This window comes from Camelus ferus, chromosome 9 (assembly GCF_009834535.1).
Source record: "Camelus ferus isolate YT-003-E chromosome 9, BCGSAC_Cfer_1.0, whole genome shotgun sequence".
Taxonomy (NCBI): domain Eukaryota; kingdom Metazoa; phylum Chordata; class Mammalia; order Artiodactyla; family Camelidae; genus Camelus; species Camelus ferus.
In genome coordinates, this window is record NC_045704.1 from 70,873,279 (window position 1) to 70,896,284 (window position 23,006).

General features: G+C 39.5%; 1 long non-coding RNA gene across 1 annotated transcript in view; it reads right to left on the bottom strand.

The window, feature by feature from the left end:
- The window catches only part of LOC116665907, a 108,173-nt gene that overhangs the window by 78,643 nt on the left and 6,524 nt on the right, over positions 1 to 23,006 (bottom strand). Inside the window, exon 2 of the long non-coding RNA XR_004322693.1 lies at positions 16,582 to 16,769. This is a non-coding gene — a long non-coding RNA (uncharacterized LOC116665907). The remainder of the gene's footprint in view (positions 1 to 16,581; positions 16,770 to 23,006) is intronic.

Genomic DNA, 23,006 nt, shown 5'->3' on the forward strand with positions numbered 1-23,006 from the left:
TGTGTCACAAGCAAATGAAAACACTTGACTAGGGACGAATTAAGATAAATTTGTAACTGAGTATGTTTTTTAAAATAAAAGAGCCAGTAAAATATGTTTCACTTCTGATGTAACATTTTGTGGGGAAGTTAGATTGTCAGCCTGATCACAATTGTCAGATGTGGGACGGGCCGGTTTTTACAATTTCCCTTTCTCTGATCTATGAAGTGAAAATAAGAGTAATTTGTATTTCACAGGGGATTTTTTAGGAGTCAATGAGATAAAACATGGAGAGCATTTAGAATATCACCTGGCACATAGGCAATGCTTAATAAATATGAACTATCGTTATTACCATTACTAGGAAACTCTCCTATCTCCTTCAGCATCCAGCTGGCATATAGCAGAAAACGCAAGTAATCTGGACTCCCTGATCAAGTGATGTTATTGGCCATAGGAAGTCCGTTTAGCATTAAAGAGTAATTTTCACCCTAATAAGCAAGAGCTGACGGAGGAACTATTATGTTTGGCTCCTTCGATTTCAAATCTGTACTTGAGAATGAACTCTCAGTATAGTCATAATTCTCACAGGAGGACTACCCTTGTGGGATTTGCTCATTTAATCCACCTGAAAATAGAATAATCTAATGCATATTCCTATCTGGGGTTCACACGGAAACACACACATGTTCCTAGCTGAGTGCATAATGAGCCAGCGCCTTCCTATCATTAAATTATTCCTCGGGGAATCTGTTTTCTGAAAGGATACTACAGAAATATATTTTGACATTTCCATAATTAAAGAGCAATTCTTCAAATCTTAATGTGAATAAAAAACTTGAACATGAAATCTTCTGCTCTTAGGAAAATGTGATTAAAGATGCCACTGCTGCTGCCAAAGACCTCCCTCCCCGAGAACTTGCACCGTGTGATGGCGGGGGCTGTGAACGTCGTGAGAGCATTCGTCTCACATCTCCCAGCCTCAGCACTGCCTCCCACACAGCTTTTTTTTTTTTTTTCAAAACATGAGATTTTAACTCATTTTTACTTTTAATGTCAGACATATTCTGAGGCGATTTACAAAATCATCATTAAACATAGAAAGAGTTGTCTCCTCTCCCTCCTGTGTCGATAAAAATAAACACCTGAAATTATCAGCAACATGATTGTGATAAATAGGTTGTCTAGATTTAAAATCCTTGCTCTAGAACTGCACTGAATTCCCCTTAGAATGTCTTTGGAGATGGATTTTTGTATATCTGCCCTCTGAGTTTTTTTATATCTGCCAAACTTGGGAGGCATTTTATGCCTTCGCCTGTCTGTCCAGGGGGTGACCCCTTTAGTCCATAAAGATGCGCTTCCCTGAGGACAGCAATCTGCCGGCGCCCGGTTACCGCCTTCCACCTCCGCCCAGCCCAGACTCTTCCTCCCTCCGCTGACACCTTCAAGGCCAAAAAGAAGGCAACCCATTCACTGACACTTCTATAATTCTACCACATATCTCTGCTTTCCAGGGTGGAGAGAAGCGGTTTTGAAGAAAGACATACAACAGCCTAGTGCCCTATTGTTATTTTGTGATTTTTTCCAATTTCCATTACATTCTCTCCAATCAGCCACGCCAGAAATAGTCGACTGGCTAAGTTTTTGAAGTTACAAAACCCTTTAAATATAAAGAATAGAGTAAGATCAGTCATGAATACTCTGACTCTTTCCACCACTACCTTCACCTGGCCAATTTCTATTTATTCAAGTCTCTTTATGTGTAACTTATGGGACATTTTCTCTTAACCGCCTTCCTCTCCCAGCATACACACCAGTCTAGGATAGGTCCTTCTGCACAATGTTCTGAGAAATAATATAATTTTTCTTCATGGCATTTAACATAGCTATAATTAGGGGGAGAGCTGTAATAGTGTTTTAGTGTTTCTCTCCCTCTCCAGACTGTTTGCCTGCCCATGGTTACTACTCAATGAGTGTTTACTGAATGGATGGATCATTAAGGATAATAGCTTTTATTAAAGATGCAAGTCTGATAAGATTATGGCAGTTCTCAGATTTCAGTTATCAATCTGAGGCATGACAAGAGTGAAGCAGGGGTAAGCCATCGCACCCCTTTGGCACTTGGGGAAGCATTTGCTCTAACCATAATTCATTTCATGAGCCTGGCCCTTTAAATCTGAAATGCAGCAACTAAACACACATTGATATCACCGTATCCTTGGGAATACTGTTTCTCGCCTGTTATTGTTTTCTGTAACTGACCAGAACATTAAACCTGTGATGTCTGCTTTTGTAGCCAACCACTTAGGGTACAAAATACCTTTGCAAAATACCCCACAGAGGAGAATAAAAATTTACTAGCATCCTCTATTTGTTTCCCTGATCAATTGCTGCTAATGGCTCCTCTGCGCTGTCTCCCCTGCGTTCTCTGCTGCTGTCTTTCCTGCCGCCTCCCTCTCTGCTTGGCATCCTTTCTGTACTCATGCATTTTACCACAGGCGTACTAACCACTGGGGGAATTTTTCTGTATGGTTTTCCACTATGTGGAAAATTCAGAGCACATCATTAACCCCAGACTGGCCTACTGACACGTACAGAACTGCTCAGCAGGGCCCCCTTCCTTTATCAGCTGGCATTTGCTCAGAAAATGCAAGCAAGCAGTTACAGTATTGTCCAGAGGTAAACATAATTAGGAAATCAAATCCTTAGAGGAAAAAACGTCCACAATAATGCTTTCCAAAGCCAAATATAAATGATTTATTAAAAGTTGTCCTTATTCATTTGTCGGGCTGATTTCCATAATTTAAAATCTCATTTAACACTTCTATCCTTCTACGATGGTACTTGAAAGGTTGTTTGAAATGTTCATAATGATGAGATCAAAATATCAAGGACAAATATATGCAAGGATAACAAGGCAGTTGTAAATGTTTTTTCTTCCAAAAGATTGCCAAGTTTCTTCCTACTGAATAAAATCAACGATGTAAGTGGGTTCCACTAGAAAATATTAATAAACTTAGAAGGAAATTGATTCAATACTTATTAGATGCCTGTTATGTATCTGGCATAATGAAACACCAAAATGAATAAATTCTTAATTCCTCTGTTCCTCAGTATCTTCATCTGCAAAATGGTGATAGTCATAGAGCTTAACTCAAATATTTATTTTAGGTATTACATGAGTTAATTCATATGAAGCATTTAGGCGGGGCTTGGCAGCTAGTAAATGCTCAAGAATGTAGCTACAATTATTTTTATTTACAATAATGAAGAAGATTTAGCCTAATGGGCAAGACTTAAATGTAAGCATATAAATATGGGAACTTGCTGTGGTTGTTCTAGTATTTTTTTCAAACCTCATTTGTCTTGACAACACAACTTTACGAGTGACAAGTCAGGTACAGATCAGACCCAGCACTGGACACCGCAGAGACTTTAAACCAATAAAAGAAGGTCTTGGTCAGACCATCTTCTCCCCTCCACTCACTTCCAGAGAACACTGGGAAATACTTCCTCCTGGAGAGATCCAAGTTTCCAGCTCTCTATCCTGGATCACTTTTTGACTAAAGTGAACCTAAATATCAGGTTAACCCTGAACATAATTTGTTCATTTGTTCCTTTTGTTTTCTGATTTTTTTTTTGCAATCAATAAATTGGGGATATCATAAAAATAAAAGACATTTCTATGATCCTGTGAATCACTCTTGTAAAAGCAATTTCTGTATATTACTTCATTTAATTCGCATAATTATTATCCTTAATTTACTGATGAGGAAACTGAGCCACAGAGAGGTTAAGCAACATGCCCAAGGTCACACGGTTAATTAGCCAGGATCTGAAAGTAGTCAAAGCTCTTAACCACATGTTATACACTGGTCCTTATCCCACTCAATCCCCATCTAGATAATAAATTCTGTCTAAACCAAACTTCTGGTGTTTCAAGACCAGAAGCCCCAGAGCTCCTTGCAGGGAATAAAAGCATTTACTTTATCCTGTCTAACAAAGGGTAACTGTATGGTTCCCATGACTAAGGTCACCATACATCCAGCTTGCCCAAGACAATCCAGGTTTGCACCTGTTGTCCTGGTGACAATTATGAATCGCACTCCCTTTCACTTTCAGTGGCATCCTTCTGGATCATTTAAATAAAATGTCTAATCTTTAACTTAATATGTCCGAAAGTGGGAAATGAGCTTTGTGTATGTGTACATGTTTCCCCTGAGATTTTGAATCCTTTACCTTTAAAATATTTGGCTGTTTTGGGGAGGGTATATAGCTCAAGTGGTAGGGCACATGCTTAGCATGCACAAGGTCCTGAGTTCAATCTCCAGTATCTCTAAAGATAAATAAACCTAGTTACCTCCCCCCCAAAATAAAAAATAATTAAGTAATGTAAAAAAAATTCGCTGTTTTTTCTTGAATTGGTATTGCCAGATTTCTATCTTTAAAGCTAAATCAGAATACTCTCGGTCTCTGAAGTCCCCTGGCAAAAGGGCTAAGAGAGTACAAAGGAGGAATGAGCCCTTATACCTATGACACAAAGCGCTGATAATAATTCCAATTAGAACTCAGCTAATCTCCTATCTTTCTGCTTCACCCAAGAATTGTTGTTGAAGTAGTTTTGTAAACGGCATTCGAATGTATCCTTGACCAAACACTGTTAGTCACTTTCGATTTGATTTTCACTCTCTAGGTTGACACGCTCACTTGCCTGATCATTAAGGAAGGAAGGCGCATCCTCTCCCGATTCACGCAGGTGCGGGCGGTGGCCTCAAAGCTCTCATGCACTTTCAGGGCAAACAGAGAAAGTCACAGCTTACTCGTTCCCCCGCTGAACTTTTATTTCTTCCTGCTGTGCTTCAGTTGTCCTTGATGCTGCTTTGTTTTATGACCTTAGCTTGTCTTCTCTTAATCCAAAAATAAATAAATAAGGCTCACAGTTATACCCCTTTTATATGCCTTCTGGGTATCTTCCTGCCACTTAGCACTGTTTTAAAGACAGAGTGATGTCCTGTTACAGATCACAGGTAGACACCAGACTAGAATGCCCTTCCTATCTTCTCCCTCTGGTGAAATCTTACCCATCCTTCCAAGCCCACATCAAATGTCTCCTCTTCTGCGAACACTCCAGACAGAATTAATTGCACCCTATCTGTGACACTGCTGTTTCGTTCATCTTGTATTATGATCTTGTATTATCCCTCAGCTGTGTGCTCAGTCAGAACAAGGTCCCTCACTTATTTGTATATCCCTCCCTTGGGCCTACCACAAGGTCTGAAATGTATGTAGTCAAGAAATGTTTGATGAATGACTAGCACTTTATCTTACACAAAGTTGTTTCAAAAATACTCTCTCATCTTAGCTCTATAGCAATCTTATGTAGTATAAGATTATGACTGTCTCCATTTCATAGATTGGAAAGCTGAGAAACCTGGAAGGTAAAGGGTATAGGGAGAGGCTGTGAAACACTCTGTAGGTTTCCAAGTAAATAGATTTATATTAATTATACATGACAATTTTCCTTGGCAGTTAAGATAATTTTGATTTAAGAAGAATGATTTGATTTGACATTTTTTTTCCTAGTATCCAGAGAAGATTTCTGAAAATGTCTTTCTGTTCTTTCTTTATAGGAACAGAGGTGAGCTACTATGAGCTTCACTGTGGCAGTTTCACCTGACACAAATGGTACGGGTCACAGGCTACACTTCTGAAATGACACAAGTCATGGAAGTCAGGCCTTGGAACTTTATTTCCCAAGTAGGTTTTCCATGACTTTTAGAATGGCCTCCAGAGTTGACTGGCCTCCACAGAGCAGACTTTGGTCAATCTTCATGATGCCAGCCTACCAGCAAAATGTCCAGGAGCATCAGAACACAGCTCAGGCCACATAGGTGAGACTGCTCTCAGACCACTGCAACTGTCTAAGCTCCCTTTGGAAGGTTCCAGACCTTTTCACCTTAAATCACTCAGTTATTTTTCTCTCTCAAGAGGTTGGGATGCAAGAAAAATACATTGACATATAATGTCATTTGCACTTGACCTCTGAACAAGAAACAATGTGAATTTACTAAATTTACTAAAAATATACAGTTGACCCTTGAACAGTAGAGGGGTTGGGGCGCTGACTCTCCGTGCAGTCCAAAATATGCATAACTTAACAGCTGGCCTTCCATACGTACGCAGTTCCTACGTATCTGCAGTTCTGCATCCACAGAATCAACCAACCACAAATCACTGCAGTATTTACCACAGAAAACAATCCACGTGTAAGTGGACCCACACAGTTCAGACTCACACTGTTCAAGGTCAACTGCAATATATATAACACTGTTTTATATGTATATGTATATATGTATACGTAAATATATATATGTATATATATATATATATATATATATATTTATCTTCCCCTTATATCACTAAAATCAGTTTTAGTCCATGCACACAAAATAAATTAAATATATAAGCAAAAGGAAAAGATCAGCAAATGAGTGTCAGCTGCAGTGAGCCACAGGAAGATGGGTCCTGAAGGCAGGCCAGTCGGGCGTGTCTGCTCTTCTACACGGAGCACCTGTTACGTACCGGGCACTGTGCTACATGTCAGAGGTTCAGTGCTGGGGGGGGGCAGACATGGTCCCTGACTTCACAAAGCTTACATTCTCAGAGGGAAGCTCACTTTGGGCACATAACTGCAATAAAGCGTAAGTGCTATTATTCAAAGGAGCAAAGGGAGGCCTGAAGAAGGGATATTTAGGCTCAGATGAATGGATTAATATATTAGTTTGGCAAAACAGGGGAAGGAAGAGAGGAAAATGAGGAAGAGCTTCTCAGGTCGAGAGAGAGAAGGCGCATACTGCAGCGTGTTCCCTTTGACTACGGGAGACTAAATCTGGCTATCTGAGTAACCAGGAAAAGTTAAGAATATAATAGGCAGAGAGTCAAAGCCTGAAGAGGTAGAATAAAAATCCTGCACCTTGTAAGTCACGTTAAGGAGCTAGGACTTTAGAACATTCAGAGCCATGGCATGCCGGTGAAGTTTTAAGCAGAGTAGTGGCCTGACAGACTGTCACTGACTGGTGTATGAAAAGGGGAGTGGAAGGGGAAGAATGAGGGTAATGAAACTATTAAGAGTCTATTATAAAGTCGCAGTGTAATCGGTTGCAAAAATGGATATAAAATATTCCTGTCCCTCTATCCACAGCTTTTGATAGTGCCTTGTCATAGTGACTCAGTGACTTTGGATGACATTAACAAATATAATGCAAACCTAAGACTTGAAAAGTTCTTGTTTTCTGGAGTTGTTCTCTCTTACTGCACTTGGAATCCTGACACTGCCACCTGGATGAGCCCAAGCTCGCCTGCTAGAGAATGAGCGGCCACAGGGAGAAGAACCTCGGCATCCTAGCCAAGAGCCATCCAGCTGTCAGCTGACAACCCACCCACCACTGGATGTGTGAGTGGGGCCGCGGTGGGTCATTAAGCCACCAGGCAACTCACCAGTAGATCACAGACACAAGAGAAAGCCCAACAGAGATTAGCCAAACTGGTCCAGACCGAAAGCACTATGTGGCTGACCCACATAAATATGATTTAAGTAAGATGATCTCTATTTTAAGCCACTAGGTTATGGGGAAATTCATGTTACGCAGCAAACACTAACTGATACATCTGCAAGAGAGGAAGCTGGCCTGAATTATCATGTTAACAGTGAGCATAGGCAAGACATAGGATCAAGAGATATTTAGATGTTTCAGTCAAAAGAACTCCGTGATTCTGGACTTGGATCAATAAGTAGATGGTAGGGTCTACTGGGTGAGCTCCAGGATAGTAGAGGAGAAATAGATATGAGGAGGAAAAAAGCAAGTAAAATTAAGAATATGTAGAACTTGTGGTGATTGAAAAACATCTAGGCAAGGATGTCAAACAGGTCATTGGAAAGATGGCTGGAGAACACAAGAGAGATCCAGACTGCAGGCACAGATTTCGTATTTGTTGATGTAGACTTTGTGATGGAAGCCACGGTAGATAAACTTCTCTAAGCATAACAGGGAGAGTGAAGAGCCTAAAGGGCCCTGATAGTTTCTAAATATGTCATTTTGAACAAGGTACTCAACAGCTCTGGGCCTACTTTACCACCTGCAAAACGAGGTAACATTAACTGACTTACTGAGCTCTATTAAAGATTAAATAAAACTTATTTTGTTTCAATCATCTGATGTATATTAAGAACTAAAAATTGTTAATTACTTTCCCATCACTTGCAATCAAATTACACAATAATATAACAGAGTTGATTTTGCTCCTTGATTCTACTATTGAATATTTGTGGATTGGTGATGAGTTTTAATCATGGGCACCAAGAATACTAGATTCCTTATGCTCCTTTTGAAATTTTAAATGGTTTTGCTTAAATTACATGCACCAGAATTACCTGTGGTGACACACCTTTGATCAATTAATCTTCAACAAAGGAGGGAAGAATATACAATGGAGAAAAGATGATCTCTTCAGCAAGTGGTGGTGGGAAAGCTGGACAGCTGCATGTAAAGCAATGAAGTTAGAACACACCTACACACCATATACAAAATTAACTTAAAATGGCTTAAAGACTTAAATATAAGGCATGACACCATAAAACTCTTAGAAAAGAACACAGGCAAAACACTCTCTGACGTATCATAGCAATATTTTCTTATGTCAGTCTCCCACGACAATTGAAATAAAAGCAAAAATAAACAAATGGGACCTAATCAAACTTATAATCTTTTGTGCAGCAAAGGAAACCATAAACAAAACAAAAAGATAACGTGTAGAATGGGAGAAAATACTTGCAAATGATGTGACCAACAAGGGATTAATTTCCAAAATATACAAGCAGCTCATACAACTCGATAACAAACAAACAAACAAAAAAAGACCCAATCAAAAAATGTGCAGAAGATCTAAATAGATATTTCTCCAAATAAAACATACAGATGATCAACAGGGACATGAAAAGATGCTCAACATTGTTAATTATTAGAGAAATGTGAACTAAAACTACAATGAAATATCACCTCATACCAGTCACAATGCCATCATTAAAACGTCTACAAATAATAAATGCTGGAGAGGGTGCGGAGAAAAAAGAACCCTCCTACACTGTCGATGGGAATGCAAATTGGTGCAGCCGCTATGGAGGACAGTATGGAGGTTCCTTAAAAAAATAAAAACAGAGTTATCAAATGATCCAACAATCCCACTTTTGGGCATATATCTGGAGAAAACTCAAAGTCAAAAAGATATATACACCCCATGTTCATAGTAGCACTATTTACAATAGTCAAAACATGGAAGCAACCTAAATGTGCATTGATAGATGACTGGATAAAGAAGATGTGGTATGTATGTATAAAGCTGAATCACTTTGCTGTACACCAGAAACTAACACATTGCGAATCAACTATACTTCAATAAAAATTTTTTAAAGAATTTCCTGTGGTGATTGTTTCAAATGCAAATTCCTTAGCTCCACCCTGGACCATCTAAGCAAGAAAGTCTAAAGAATGCAAACAGGATTCTGCATTTTTAATAAGCTCCCAAAGTGATTCTATGCACACACTCCAAAGGTGCATTATCTAAACCCTTCTCTGTGGCTCCTTAGCAATAATATAAAAACAAGCAGAAGTTGGTGAAATTTATTTGATATCCTGTGAAATTCACACACCAATGGCTACTTCCTAAGCATCCTCCCACGAGTTTTCTGTTGCACTAACTCTGAGCCCCAGACACACACCCCCACCACCACCATCACCAGGTAAAACTCTACAAACATTCCTTCTGCCAGTGAGTCTGACTGGCCTTCCTGGAAACAGAAATCCTTGGCCTCCTCCTGAACCATTTTGTTAGATTCCCAGAATAGAGTCCGACCCATTCATTCCACGATCCCAAAGCTCCCTCTCGGCGCACTCTTGATCTCCTCCTGCTGAAGTTCTGCCTCATCACACGGGCAGCTCTGCTTGGCTTAATAAACAGTCACATACATGACATAGTATCAGATTCATGAAATCAGTTGCTGATTGAGAATAAATATTGTCTCACAGCTGTTAGGAAGGTTCAAGTACTTCAAACTGACTGCAGAAAGAAAACAGGGCCAATCTGTTCTCTTCTGCAAAATGCCAATATGTTTAAGCAGGCACGTCTGATGCTTTTCTTTTGCACAAATTACAGGGTGGACTAGAAACCAGGGTGGCATGAACAGAGAGGCGTATTTCAGGGGAAATAAGGCAGCAGCAAATCAATGAGCCTGAACCTGCACAGGTAGCTGCTTGTCACGGGCTCTTGAAGCCCCGTCAATGCGAAGGCGGAGCTGTAATCACAGGGGCACTGTTCTAGGCACGTGGTTTTGCAAACTTGCTCGTTCTCAGCTCTTGGGATCAAAAATGCAGGATCCTTAAATGCACTGTGTTCGTTTGCGTATGCCTCAGCAGCTGGAGCAGAAGGGAGGGGATATGCTGGGAAGCCACACACAGGTTCTAAAATAGCACTAAAGGCCTATGATTAAAATACCTTTAAGTCTGTTCAGTGACACCACGTGCCAGCTCAACGTGCATCTCCCTCCCAGCTCCCTCTCTCTCTGTTTCAACCCCCTCCTTCAGGGAGCCTGCACATTTGCCGAATCACTGCAGCTTGAAACAAAGAAAAGATAATCCTTCTCTGAATAAAATCATTGAGAGAGTGAAAAAAGCCCAATCTCTACACTCCTATGGTGAGGCTGGATTTTATATTTCTGCCGGTGCATTGTGGAATACATATTTTCAAATAACGAGTTACCAGCAGGTTGGTGATTTCCTCCTGTGTGACTAATGTAGCCCCGACAGACCCAAGCTAAAGCGTCCGGGGTCCTTAACACACTTCAGGCCCATAACAGGCACAGACGAGAGGCAGTGCTCACCCCCAGGGACCGCGTGCCGTTCCAATGTCTACCCTCATGGGTAGAAAAACCTTTGGTTTTTGGAAAAAAATTTTTTTTCTAGAAGCAGCTGTATATAGGTATATTTTTCTCATTCAGAGAGGAAATTGCTTAAAGGGAAAAGATAGCATGCGCTTCCATATGCCTGTGGCTTGCTTTGACTCCACAGGCATTAATGTCATTGTCACTGCCGATAAGTCTCCTTGCACATAATTGCCAGTATCAGCTGACACTGGGCAGCTCAAGGAATCTGCTGAAGGCCACAGTCTCAATCGCAAGAGATGATTTTATAGGTCAAGTGAGGAAAGAGAGATAGTTTAGGTCACTCTTTTTGATAATTCTGTTCTCTCTCATGCCTAACTAAATCCAATTAAAATGTATGTGTCAGGATTCTCTGATTGGCTAAGGATCTCAAAATCTGAGGACTTAAAAAAAAACAAAAACAAAGATTCTCCAGTCACTGTAAATTAAATTACATTAAACTCATTCCAGCGTAATTCAGTTAACTCCTCTGTTCAAGACACTGTTTGATGAATGATTCAAACACAATATATTTTTCAAGCTTTTTTTCCAAAAGTTTACTAATAATTGTTTTACAGCAAAGTAGAATTATTAACTCCATTTTAAATACCATAAGAAATCTGAGGCTTAGAAAATTTAAGTAAGCTTACCTAAAATCATGAAGCTATTAATACAAAATAATTCCAAGCCCACTATTCTTCTTACTGTAAATACATCGTGTTGCAGGAAAGACTAATTCTATGGCTATGTCTTAGTCTGTTTGGGGCAGCTGAACAAAATACCATAAACTGAGTAGCTTATAAGCAACAGAAATTTATTTCTCATAGTTCTGGAGGTTGGGAAGTTTAAAAGTAAGGCACCAGCAGATTCAGTGTCTAGTGTGAACCCAATTTCTGGTTCAAATTTCTGGTTCTAGCACCTGCTAACTATAACCTCTCATGGAGGAGGGGTGGGGGACCTCTCCAAGGTCTTTTTGATAAAAGGCACTAACCCCATGCATCTGGTCTCTGCTCTCAGAACCTAATCACCTCCTAAAGTTCCCATCTTAGGGGGCTAGGATTTCAACATACGGATTTTGAAGGGACATAAACATTCAGTCCATTGCAGGCAAGAACTATGATTAAACAAGATGCCCAATGCTAAAGCTAGAAATGAAAGTTTACTCGATTCTTAATGAAGTTGTCTAATTAATAATCTAAGTGGAAAAATCACTAAGTTTTCAAATAACCTCAATCTCTATTTTCAACTAGAAGTTAAAAAGCGTCCTATTTCTTGACAGTTTAAATTGTAATCATTTTAGTGCAAACTTGTAAATACAAGTCATTTCTTTATTTTACAGCAATTACAGTAAATACAGCTGTAAATGTGTATTGCAAATGTGAGCTGTACTGAGGAGGTGTCTAAGTACCTATCACGTCCTCCTCATCCCCAGTGAGGAAAACAATTGGAGACAATGTCTTCTATTAAAGTTGTCATGTTTTGTCACCGTGTGTGACCCTTCTGTACGGGCCTCAGCTGGGGGACCTGGAGCGCCCAGAGCAAGAATTCAGACTCCCATTTCCGAGTGGATGACAAAACAGCCAGGTCACAAGAACTGCTATTTGGTCTCAGACCAGTTGTCGAATCTCAAAAAACGTTCCAGTTTTTTGAGATAGATCGGATTTCACTGTGACATTTGGAAAACAGTTTCCTCTGCCTCCTTACTTCTCCATGAACACGCAAAGTAAGTCCCTGCTACCTGAAGAAGACAATTCACCAGAGCCTAACTAGCAACATAGTCATCAGTGTCACCATAATTTTTAAACATGAAGAGAGGGAACTTCTAAAATTGCATTTAAAGCCATGGCAACAACAAAAAGAAATACTCCTAAAAAGAGCTTAGTAACTTTACATGGTCTATAAGTCTACCATAAACGATCAATAAATAAAATTGTCCATACTTCAGGGAAGTCCTGAGGGCAAGTAGGCTTTGCTTCTCTCACTGCGTGATCTAAAACAAACAGACTGGGTTTCATTCTGGTTCTGCCCTCACTGGACAGGTTACCCTGGACAAGTTACTTTGCCTGTTCGATCCCAAATGTTCTCACCTTTACAACAGGCACAAAAAAAAATTAGTTTTTATCTCATAGCATTATTGTAGGGTAAAAAGAAGTAACATTTGTAGAGCATTGAACGCAATTCTTGAAACATAGTTAATATGTTTCTTTTTTCTTTTCTTTTGACCTTCTTAGTCTCTAGGCCTGCACCACTACAGCCACCACCACAACTACAACTACAGCCACCACCATAGCAAACGTGTTCTCTGACGTGCCTCACTGGAGTTGTCGTTCTGAAACACTTTAAAAAATGTCCCCGTTCCCTGATTTCTTCAATCCCTCACCACCTTCGCCCTCCCCATCCCCGATGTCCACATTCCTAAAGCACACTGCAGGACCAGCATATGCAGAAGGGAGAAAGTGTCTGAGGTGCAGCCTTATAGAAAGGCCTTTCCTCCCCCGGGTAGTGGCAGGGCTTTATTACTCAGAAGATAAGGCAACAAGAAGCTGGATTAGGATCTGCCCATTTCATCATAGGCTCATTCAGGCCGTTTCTGAAATTAGGTCTCCTGGTCTCTACATGTACCTTATTTCTAGATCTACAACCATGGTTCCTTATAAATGTCTACAAAATGTCATAGCGAGAAATAAAACCCAGCTGCTCCTGGTCGCTGTGTCTACCTAAGGGACATGGTCAGACATAGGTAATGAAACTCTGGCTGACAGGCTGGCAAAGGATCATTTCTTTTCATTCTCTGTACATGAAAGAAAGAGCTTATGAACCTGTGAAACCTGCCAGTGTGTACATTAAAATAAAATCTCCCCCATGAGACGTTTGACTTTCAAAGCGATGTAGAGGTCATGTATCAAAATTAAGCAGGTGCAAAGAATCTCAAGATATCAGCAATTCAACTCTAGAAACTTGAAATGGTTCAATAAAATGAAATATACATATTTTATTCACCAAGTGAAAAATATTTTTGACTCATCACAGAAAACGGATTATTGACAAGCCAGCTAACAGGTTAAGACTGAGACTTGAAGGAGCAATTCAAATTACCTTGAGTTATAAGTGATGTGGAATGAAAAGCCACCATTTAGTCTTAGGAAACAGATGGGGAGAAAAATTTAGCCAATTTCTCAATGTAGCAGAAACATCTTCTTGGTGATGCCTAAGTAAGGGGCAGAGTTAGGAAATCCATGCAGATTTCAGAGTTAGAAACTTGGTACACTTCCTCTAGCCTGTTAAATAGGGTAATTTTTTTAAAAAGTCACATCAAAGGAATGAGGGATAAATCTTCACACACCTCCTTCCTCCAAAAAAATTTTCCATTAGACCTTTTCTTTAAATTCTAAGGATCTAGTGAAACATTTTTGTTGTTAAAGGCCAAAAACCTTGGTAAAGTGTGGCTGAGAGTAGAACTACTTTGAAGAAAACTCTCACTAAGACCTTTATGTGGATAGATCTGGTCCATTGACTTCATTCAAATGTTTAAAAAAGCCAGGTCAGTAATAGTGATAAATAATAAACAGTAATAATATAAAATAAAAACACCTACAGAGCACTTACTATGTGCTACGTATGGTTCTCAGTGCCACGCATACACTAATTCAGTTAATCCTTACAACCGTACAGTCCTTATGAGACCGGTGTCTTTTATTCATCTGCAATCTAAAGATGGAGAAACGGAAATACAGAGATAAACAGGCTAAACAAGTTGACCGAGCCATACAGGTAGTGAGTGACAGAGCTTGGATTTAAACTTGAACAATCTTGAGTTTTTGGAGTTGTGCTCTTATCCACAAATACAAGAAAAGCAACAGTGAAAGAATGATGACGCAGATTTTCCAGTGTATTTTCGGGGAACTAAAAGGGAGTCATGGAGACTGTAGCACCTGGAGGACAAGCCCATCTGTGAGTTAGACTCAATCCTTGGGCCACTGGTTGCAGCCTTCGGCCGTAAGAAGATAAGGACTACATTGCCCAAAGTAGGACACGGTGGAAGCGGTAGCCTTGAGAATTGAGCAGGGTAGTAGTTCAAAGTTTCACGGTAGCTTGATTCTCAGAGACTAGAGAGATGGACAAAGGTGGGGTTTTGCGGAGTACCATACACTGGCTAACTTATTCATTGCATTATAAAAAAAATTTTAAAAAAGAACAGGATCTAAGACATTGACAGATACACGAGTCCCTGTGGAAACAGAAGTAAAAGGAGCCTTGGCAAAAGTTCCTAGAACAACACTTTGTTCTTAAGAAGGGATGCCACCTGCAGAGCCAGGCATTTTCAACAGTATCTTATGATCAGACAGAGGCAATGGCAATTGTGGGAGCCATACACAAAAAGCCAAGGATTTCTCTTATTTTTCCCGGGCTGTGTAAATCACAGGTTTGGAATAACCCAAGACATAGGGCAGGACCTGTGAAAAATGAGTGATATTAGACTTCATCCTTGGAAAATGAAAGCTAGGAAAAATTCCAGGAGGGCAAGAGTTTGTCTGCCTTCTTTTCCAAAAATATCTCCAGAATTGAGCACACTCATGGCATATAATAGTCATTAAATGATTATTTGTTGAATAAATACACCAGATTTCATTTCACCTAGAAAAAAAGGCTACATGATATTCTTACATCTTGGGTTTTAGAGCAATTCTTACTCTACTTGTTGTTGATTTACAAATTATTTTTAAGCTGAAAAGGACTTCTGCAATTAAACCTGCATTTTATGGATGAGGAAACTGAATGACCTGGAAACTCAGCCAGGAGTAAAGACCCACCAGGTCACAGGATCACTACATACTTTCCTTCTCAGAAAGTCTTACAGGATCAAAATAAAACTGCTGGTTGGGTCACAAAACTTCAGAAAGCTACATTCCTTTGGCATTACATATTTTCCACTCATCCATGCTATTGTGGTTACATAAAAGTAACTTCCACTTCCTGTAATGTCTTTTGTGGTCTCACCTCCAACTTTCACACATGCCATTTACTTCTACCCGAAGTTTTCTCACACTACTTCTTTGTAGGAAAAAGTCTTTCTTAGACCTCGAACTTTCTCGCCATACAGCCTTTCTTAACTAAAAAAAATTCCTTCATTGAAAGTTTACCCACTTACACCCTGGAGCCACTATCTGGTGGAAGGGTCCTTCCCATGTTCAAAGAGGCAATTAAGGTCATTCACTCTAAATTGGGTTAAGTGAAATGATTTTTCTGTAATAGATACTTTATTCAGTTGCTTTTATTTGCCTCTGATTCATTAAAGCAGGCATTTCAAAGCACAAGCCTCTTACCAATAATTTCTAGTGAATCAGTGTTTTGTTTATTTTTAACTCAGTTGGATGGGGCTAATCCTTTTTTTTTTTTCCTTTATTATGGTTTTAGTGGCTTATCTGTTTCTTATTCAGAGATATGAGAAATATTCCTCCCTAGTTGGTTTTAAAGAAAACTTCTGGAGACAAGAAGAAGGCCAAAGAAGCAGGGGTGCTAAAATTCAAGGTTACAGTGAGCAGTGACGCCAGCGTCACAGCAGGGTAGGGTGAGGGAGCTGTGGGATCCAGCGCCATACACCAGTGGGGCCCGGGAGGACACCTACCCACCTGTGCGTAGGGTAAGAGGCAGACAGACCTCAGTCTCAGCTGCGGACCCTGCAGCGGCCTGTGAACCCGCTCCAGCCTCTCTTGGTCTGCAGTCTGGGAGCCCCTGGAGAATGCCGACTTAGACAACCAGACGTGGATTAGAGAGCATCTGTGGAAGTACGGGTTTCCAGAAGAGAAGTTCCAGCGCACTGTTGGGGCAGAAACAAACAAACGAACAGGTTAGGACACAGTGGAGTAGGTAAGAGGAGCAGTTTGACTTCAGCTGTGTCACCAGTCTCCCGAGGTGGTACGGCTTAGGGCCAAGAAAGATCTTCCTCGGCCCATGATTTATCCCGCAAAGGAACAGGAGAGGATTGTGTAAGCACCCGTCTTTCCCCACTGTGTCTGGGAAGCTCCCAGAGGAGTTCATTTCTCTCTCACCCCATCCTATAGTGCTAAATGCAGAGCCCTGTGACTTGCAGGGCAGAAAGTTTCTAGGAGAACAGCAGACAAGAATCTCAGAGAGACTTCAGCTATTACGTAGAGTGAAAACGGAAAGCTATTGGCATGTTTTGAGCATAGAAATGACATGACTGCTCAAATAAGAAGAAACTGACAGTGGGCAAGAGAACAAGAAAGAACAGTTAGGAAACTATTGCAATAATCCCCAGACAACAGTTGTCTGTAGCTTGGTTTATCATGAGAGCAGTGGCGATGGTGAGAAATGGTCAGAGACTGAATGTTCTCTGAAGGCAAGTGCTAAGAGGTAATGCTAAATGATTACATATGGTGTACAAAACAGCTTGAATGAATGACTCCAAGGCTCTGGGCTGGATCAACTGGCATGATGGAGGCATCACTAAGTTCAAGAAGACTGTGGAGGAAGTCTTGGAGCACAGTCCAGGTGCTCAGTTTTAGATGAATTACGTTGAAAATTATTAGATTTTTTTTGAAGTTTAGTTGATTTACAATGCTGTGTTAGTTTCTAATGTATGGCATAGTGATTCATACACACACACATACATACACACACATACATATATACACACATATACATATATTCATTTTCATATAGGTTATTACAAGATATTGAATGTAGTTCCCTGTGCTATAGAATAAGAACTTGCTGTTTATCTGTTTTATATATAGTAGTTTGTATCTGCCAACCCCAAAGTCCTAATTGATCCCTTCCCCCTTTTCCCTTTTGGTCACCATAAATTTGTTTCCTGTGTCTGTTGAAATGTCATGTAGGCAGTTGCAATGAGTCTGGGTTTAGGGGAAATATCCAGGTTATAGTTGTAAACCGTTTCATCATCAGTGTAGAGACTGTTTTTAAAACCACCAGACTTGTTAAGACCTTGAGCACACAGAGAAAACCAAGTTCAAGTGTAAGCTCCATAGCACTTCTACACTAAGAGTTTGGTAAGATGAGGAAGAACCAGCCAAAGAAACCGAAAATGAAAGGCCATTGAGATAAGAGAAAAACAAGAAGCATGTAGTGTCCTGGAGGCCAAGAGGGAAAAGAACTTCAAAAAGGATGAAGTGATCAATGGTACCAATGCTGCAGATGCATTAATAAGATGAGTACTCAAAAGTGACCATCGGATTTAGAAAACTAGAAGTCACTGACAGAGGTTGAGCGGAATGGCGAGGGGGAAACCTAACCGAAGTTGATTCAGGACAGATTGGGAGGAGGGTAATTGAATACACAAAATATAGAATAATATTTCAAAGAGTTTTTGTCCAAAAGAAAGTGGAGGAATGGAACAATGATTTGAGAGTGAATGGGGTCAGGACAAAATTTTTTGTGATCTAAAGAATTAACTGAATGAACTTTTTGGTGAAAGGTATTGCTTTAAATTTAAATAGAAATTAAAATTTCCCTTGATAATTAAGAGTTAATTTTTAATCTGATTCATTTTGAATGGCTAGGTTTAAAATTGGCATATATTTTGTTAACAAGAAGACAAACTTGTGGATTCATACAAATCAATTTGAGGATGCAGAGTAGTGCCAATGTAACTCTAATCAGATGCAGTCCTCAATTAAATATTTCCTTTAATATTTTAATTTGAGTGTAAAGAATTCTTATTGATTCTTCCGATTATTACAGATCATTGGATTCTTTTAACTCTTGTGGATGTAACACCACAGAACATAAAACTGGTCTAACAAGCAGAAGATAAAATATTAATACACCTAATGGTATGAACACATACACTAAAACTGTTAAAGAATTTATTGAGACATATTAATCAGTAACTTCCATATTTTTCGTGTTAGCTTTTATGAGGAAATGACTCTAGGCTTGTATCAAAATGACTGTGAATAGATTTTAATTCTATTGAGCTATATATTGAGGTGTGAGACTAGAATTGCATTCAAAATTGCTATGGTGTGCAGGCTGCTCTAACATACAAATGGCATGCAACTGAATTTATGAATTATCTTTTAGAATAAATGGGATTCTCAGTTCTGAACTTGACTGGCTTCTGTGATATGTTTCTTAAAAATGTGCAGCATATCAATGTGGCATGGGGCAGACATCAATGACTGTTTGCCAAAATCATCCTCCCTTTTCCTTTTAGTGCCAGAAATCCCCAAATTTAGGTGAGCACACGGCAGCTCAACATGTAGACATTCCCCCTCTCTTTGTGCAGCCAGGTGTGGCCATGTGACTGAGAGCTGGCCTATGTGAAGGTGATGTAAAGCATCTTCCAGGAGGTGTTCTTGAAGAAAGGGTGCTCACCTTGATTTAGCCCTTTCTACTTCCTGACTGGAATGTAGCCCTATTGGACCATCAGCAAACTTGAGAATGGTGACTAATGCACAAGAAAGGTAGCAAAGAGATGGAAACCCACATCTTTCCCTAACCCTGTGGAATGCCATTCAGTCCTACGCTGTATCTTCCACATTTCTCAAATGCAAGAGAGAAGCAAGTATCTACGTTATTCAAGTCACTGTAAGTCAATGCTTCTGTCCTGACCCTGTTACATGGGGTAATACACCCAGCTCCAGAAATTAATAGCTTTGAATGGTGTGAGGTAAAAATAGGGGACAGAATTCCCAGGAATAATGTTTGAGAGATTTTTTTAGAAAGAGAAATGATGACAACACAGATCCATATGGAGGATAATTGTCCGAAAGAATCTCTTCGTCTCTGGTCTTATCTAAGATGTTTATTTCTTACAGCAATGATTAAAAACGCATCTGTACTAAAGTAAGCTCTGTCCTTGACCACCCATCCCCAAATAAGAACAAATGCTTTGTGAATATTCTTGTACCCTGAATGGAAACATTACATTTTTCCTTACTAAAGGAGTTCAGGTGCCCAAACAAATGTGAAACCATGAATTTTATTTGAGCAAGAGGATAGTTGCCTGTACCTTTAACTGTCTTGAAAGAAATTTATTCAGGGGATGTTAGAGAATGCTCTTGGACTAACCTAAGAAGAAAGAATGAGATAATAACTCTTACTAATAGAAATACCTTTGATGATAGAGACAGAAGGTAGGAAATATGATCAAAGAAGGAAATCAGTGATGAGGTTCAGCCAGGAAAAGCTGTTTGTCATGCAATACATTCTGAACCACGTGAATCTTGATTTTCTGACACCAATTCAAGAATTTTCGATAGTTTCCAAAGTCAGTATTTTAATTTTTTCCTTCTTTGATTGTTTTTATTCAACAGTAAAGATGTTCCCCTTTTGGTAGTGAGCACTGTGGGTGGAATAGTGTTAATTCTGGCATCTTTGTGTGAACTTGAGAACATAATAGGAAATAGGATACTGTCTACATTTGACTCCATTAGGCACTGACACTAAAAATGGGGAAGGATGTGTTTCAGAGTCCCTGGCCATCATAGCTCTCAAGACGGGAAGAGGACATTTATACCTCTGTTCTCAGAAATATATGAAATTTTAAAATATTCAACCATCAGCTGTCATTAAAAGGAAAATGGAATAAATAAATTCTTGAATAAAAGGGAGCATTTTTGGTCTTTGGTAAATAGAAGTGGTGTATAAGGTCCTGAAAAGTAGATGTCTTCTCAAGGAGGAACAATCGGGCTATAAAACAAGAGGGAAACAAAGACGTTCTTCTACATGGGTTGAATTGAAGAAGCCAAGAAGAAACCAGTATGACTGTGCACCAAAGAGAATGTGCATGTCATAGAAGTGCCTGTGTGTTGTGCAGGAGCAAGGAAGAAGCAAGGGTGGGGATGAAGGATGAGGCTATGTAACCAGTCTCTGCTTCTGCATTTCAGGCATAGATCACCAGAACTTGGTTTTACTTCCATCAGTTAGAAAAGAAATACACAAGTGTATACTAAGTGAGTAGACCACCATAGGTACAGCCCTAATACAATTAAACATAACATATTATTAAATACTATTAGACACAATAGAATGAGCAACGGTGCCACTGGAAGATAACTGCTGGTAGGAAGATCCCGTAACAGGAACACGCAAATGCACCAAGGAATGTGCACAGACAGTAACTATGATAACAACAAAACACAAACCCAGCTCAATTTCTGACTAGATTAACTCAATCTCCATGCAAAAGGTTTAGCAAGGTAAGAGGGGTAACAATTTCCAAGCTCCTATTTCCAGATTCCATTTACCTCCCTCTCCACATTCCTACACAAGATTAATATCCCGCATACAAAACCTAGAAGAAACATGAAGAAGCAATTTAAAAAACACGTCAAGAGACAAAGCAATCACCAAAACCAGACTCAGATATGACCCAGATGTCTATGTATTAGACAGGGATTAAAAACGACTATGTTTAAATGCAAAAGACTCTAATGGGAAAGGTGGAAAGCATGTAAGAACATACAGGAATTTCAGCAGAAACTATATAAAAAAAGCAAAAGGAAATGCTGTAAGTAAAAAATACAGTGACATCTGAGGAACTCCTTCAACAGGTTCAGTGGGAGATTTAACACAACTAAGAAAAGAAGTGAAATTTAAAAGAGATCGATAGAAATCAGCCAGATTTAAACAGAAAGAGAAGAGGTGATTGTAAAAAAAAAAAAAAAAAAGGAATCGCAAAGGAAATTAAAGATTTTAAATTGAATGGAAATGAAAACACAAGGTATCAAAATCTGGGGTGAACCTAAAGCCGTGCTTACGGGAAATTCATAGCACTACACACTCATAACTATACAAGAAAAATTTCAAACCAATGATCCAAGCTTCTAATCTAAGACAACTAGAAACAGAAAGAGTAAAATAATTACAAACCAAGCATAAGGAAGGACATAATAAAAAGAGCAGAAATCAAAGGAATTGAGGACAACAAGAAAAGTAATAAATGAAACCAAAAGCAGTCAGCAGAATTCAACAGCCAGCAGCTTCCCCAGCACCTCCCTTGGGTGGTTTCGTCGGAGAGCAACCTCTGGGGAGACACTTCCTCATGAACAGCTCTCCTTGGAACCCTAGATTGAGATTTCCAGCAAATTCCACCCGTGAGTACCCCAGTCAGTTCTCTGCCTTCTAGTGACGCATACTGTGTCTTCTCCAACAAAGTGTGTGTATCTCAGCCCTCCAGGTAGTGGCTGCTCCTTACATATGCTATTCTTGTATTTTTTTAGAGTTCTCTTCAGTTTATACCATCTAATTTTTAACTACTTGAATCCCCTGTTATAGTCAACAATTCTTTATATGTAACTTTCCCTGTTCAGGTAACGAATTACTACGTGGTTTCTGTCACAGAGTGATACAATCACACATCATTCTTCCTCCAACCCAGTGGTTTGAACATCCTACAGCAGGCTTAATACTACCCTCCCTCTAAGGATCTTCAAACCACTTCACTGCAGAGCCTAAACTCAACCCCACTCTAACAAAGGACAGAGAGTCAATTTTCTTTTTCTTGTGATACAGGAAGTTGCCTACATGTAACATGTGAGTCAGACACCGAAAGAAGCTTGTAATTTCCTTTTTACCCCTTGAATAGAAGGCAGAATAGATACAGCACTTGTGCTTCCCACCAGCTCTTCATTCAGTGCCTCTCTTGGGACCACCCAGGCTGAGAGAAAGAATTGTTCATATGTGAATAAAGCTTTCCACTGATAGGAAACACAGCAGGAAAGCCAGATTCCTGATTCCTCATTTCACATGCCACCTAAGACTTCATTACAAGACTGCCTTTCTTTCCAAGCTTTAAAAAAAAAAAAAAAGTGAAATTCTGCACATAGTCTTCCAAAATCCCGTGTGATTTTTTTGTATGTGTACTGTTTTCATACCACATACTTTTCTACTTGGAGGTTATTCCTTCTATGCCCCTAACAGGTAGAAGTTAGAAGACAAGACCAGAGTCTACAATAAAATGAGAGTAAGAAAGAGAGAGAAGAAAAACAGCTTGTTTTTCATATATTTGCTCATTTGAATTTGACATGTTTGAAAAATTCTGACTGGCTAATCAACAGATTTGGGAAAA